Genomic DNA, 3803 nt, shown 5'->3' with positions numbered 1-3803 from the left:
ATGAAGAAGACCCCAAAGGCAATCATAACAGCAACAAAAATAAACAAGTGGGACCTGATCAAATTAAAAAGCTTCTGCACAGCCAAAGAACCTGTCAAGAGAGCAGACAACCCACAGAATGGAAGAAAATTTTTGTAAGCTACAAATCTGATGAAGGGCTGATAACTAGAGTCTATTTAGAACTCAGGAAAATCAGCAAGAAAAATTCAAACAACCCTATCAAAAAATGGGCAAAGGACACGAACAGAAACTTCTCAAAAGAAGACAGAATAATGGTCAACAAACATATGAAAACATATTCAACATCTCTAATCATCAGGAAAATGCAAATCAAACCACAATGAGATATCACTTAACTCCGGTGAGAATGGCCTTTATCAAAAAGTCCCCAAACAACAAATGCTGGCGTGGATGCGGAGAGAGAGGAACACTCCTACACTGCTCTTGGGACTGCAAACTAGTGGAACCTCTGTGGAAAGCAATAAGGAGATACCTCAAAGCGATACAAGTAGATCTACCATTTAATCTAGCAATTCCACTACTGGGCATCTACCCAAAAGATCAAAAGTCACTTTATGAAAAAGACACCTGAACTCGAATATTTATAGCAGCACAATTCACAATTGCAAAGCTGTGGAAACAACCCAAGTGCCCATCAATTCATGAGTGGATTAATAAAATGTGGTATATGTGTACCATGGAGTACTACTCAGCTTTAAGAAACAACGGTGATATAGCACCTCTTGTATATTCCTGGATAGTGCTGGAACCCATTCTACTAAGTGAAGTATCTCAAGAATGGAAAAACAAGCACCACATGTACTCACCATCAAATTGGTATTAACAGATCAACACCTAAGTGGATATTTGGAAGTAACATTTATCGGGTGTCGGGAGAGTGGGAGGGGGGAGGAGGGGATGGGTATATCCAACCACAACGAGTAAGATGTGCCACGTTTGGGGGATGGACATGCTTGAAGCTCTTACTCGAGGGGGGTTGGGGGCATGGGCGATATATGTAACCTTAACACTTTTATCCCCATAATATGCTAAAATAAAAAAAAAACTATAAAATTGTTAGAAGAAAACAGAAAGAAATCTTCATGACATTGGATTTTGCAATGATTTCTTGGATATAACACCAGAAGCACAAGCAACAAAAGGAAAAAAAACACAGATAAAGTGAACTTCATCAAAATTAAGAAATTTTGTGGATCAAGAGAGTGAAAAGACAACCCACAGAATGGGAGAAAATATTTCCAATTCATATATTTGATAAAGGATTAATATCCAGAATATATAAAGAACTCCTACGACTTAACAACAACAAAAAACAAACAGCCTAATTCACAAGTAGGCCATGGACTTGAATAAACATTTCTCCAAAAGAAATATACCAATGGCTATGAAGCACATGAAAAGATGCTCAACATTATTAATCACTAGAGAAATGCAAATCAAAACCACTTACACCCATCAGGATGGCTTTTATCTTAAAGAAAAAAATGGTGTATAGCAAGTGTTCGTGAGAATGTAGCGTTAGAACCCTTGTGCATTGTTGATGGGGACGTAAGATGGTACAGCCTCTGTGGAAAACAGTTTGGCAATTCTTCAAAAAGCTAAATGTGGAATTATCAAATGATCCAACAATTCCATTCCTATGTATATGCCCCAAAGAACTGAAAACCCAGACTGAAACAGATACTTACACTCACACATTCATGGTGGCATTATTCATAATAGCCAAAAGTGGAAACAACTTCTCTTACACTAGTAACATGTTCACACCAGTAGACCATGAAAAGTTATATATGCATAATATAATATCTAGAGTACCACAAAAAAACTATTCACAGACATACATTCAAAAATACTATAGCTAAATCAAAATGGAATACTAAAACTTGTTCCATTAACCCACAAGAATGCAGGAAAAATAAAACAGAGAAACAAAAAAAAAATAGAAGGAATAGACCAAAAAACAAAAATTAAAATGGCAGACTTAGTGCTAACATATCAGTAATTACACTAAATATAAATGGTCTAAATACCAATTAAAAGAGTGAATTAAAAAAATGACCAAACTATATGTAAGGTCATTATACTAAATGGAAAAAAAAGTCAATCTTTTTTCTTTTTTCTCATTCATTTCTTTCTTCCCCTGTCTGTAACATTTGTAGGAGGCCACAAGCCAATCAAGGGGAAAAGAAGGCAAGGCAAATGTTGATTTTATTTTGCAGGCGTCAATATGTGAAACTCACCAAAAAAAAAACCGTCAATCCTAAAAGGTTACACGCTGTATATTTCCATTTATATAACGTTGTTCGTTTCCTAGGGCTGCCAATAACAAAGTAACACAGTGGGTGGCTTAGAACAACAAATTTATTGGCTCACAGTTGTGAAAGCTAGAAGTCAGAAATTAAGGTGTTGCCAGGGCCATGCTCACTCGAAGATGCTCGGGAAGAATCTTTTCTTGCCTCTTCCAGCGTTTGGTAGCCCCAGACGTTCTTTTGCTTGTGGCAGTATAACTCCACTTTTCACACAGCATTCTTCCTATGCCACTCTACATAATCTTTGCTCTGTGCATGTCTGTTTCTGTGTCCAAATTTCCTCTTTTCATAGGGACACCAGTGATACTGGATTAGGGCCCATCCTAATGATCCCATTTTAACTTGATTAAACATAACAAACTCACAATTTTTTTTTTTTTTTTTTTTTACTTTTAGCCTCAATAAGTTGGGAGTATAATTTTTTTTATTTTGTGGCTTCTAGATTGAGTCATAATTAGGTAGACTTTCACTGTAGAATCAAAGAAATGTATTAAAGAAACTAACAATCTTGTTGTTACGGTTTATTTTAAATACTTAACAAAGAGTCACAAAGATAGTCTAAAGAGTTCCCTTGTATCTTTTTTTTTTTTTTTTTTTTGAAACAGAGTCTCACTCTGTTGCCCAGGCTAGAGTGAGTGCCATGGTGTCAGCCTAGCTCACAGCAACCTCAAACTCCTGGGCTCAAGCAATCCTCCTTCCTCAGCCTCCTGAGTAACTGGGACTATAGCATGCATCACCATGCCTGGCTAATTTTTTCTATAAATTTTTAATTGTCCAACTAATTTATTTCTATTTTTAGTAGAGATGGGGGTCTCACTCTTGCTCAGGCTGGTCTTGAACTCCTGACCTTGAGCAATCTACCCGCCTCAGCCTAAGAACCAAACATTATTTTACAACTTCTAACAAACATTGGGTCTAGGCACTCACTGTGACTACTATTAATAAAAGCAGTAGGTGAAATGCTGGTGAGAAACTCTGTAATTAACAAATGAGCCCGACAACCCCTAAAGCTGGTTGATGTTACATGGCAAATAGACAACGAGACATTTAGCTGCCTCCTGATGATCTCTACATCAAAAACCAGTGTATAAGCAATATAGGAGCTAGAGGGACATGTTCTAGATTATGAAAATGTAATAAGCAAAGCCTAGAATGTGGGAAATTCTGAAGGACAAATGGCCCTGTTTCTTTAACAAATTATCAGGGACTAAAAAGATCAAACTGTAACAAATAAAAAGAACCCTAAGGAGACTTATCTTATATAGTGTGTGAATCTTTTTTGGATCCCAGTTCAACAAACCAACTCACAAAAAGACAACTATGAGAAAAATCAGAGAAACATAAACACTGGCTATATATTTGATATTAGGGCGGTTTTGTTGAGTGTTATCATATTTTATGGGATTTTGTTTTGTTTTTTTGTTTGTTTGTTTTTGAGACACAGTCTTGCTTTGTTGCCCAGGCTAGAGAGAG

This window comes from Microcebus murinus, chromosome 21 (assembly GCF_040939455.1).
Source record: "Microcebus murinus isolate Inina chromosome 21, M.murinus_Inina_mat1.0, whole genome shotgun sequence".
Lineage (NCBI taxonomy): Eukaryota > Metazoa > Chordata > Mammalia > Primates > Cheirogaleidae > Microcebus > Microcebus murinus.
This window is presented reverse-complemented; position numbering follows the sequence as displayed.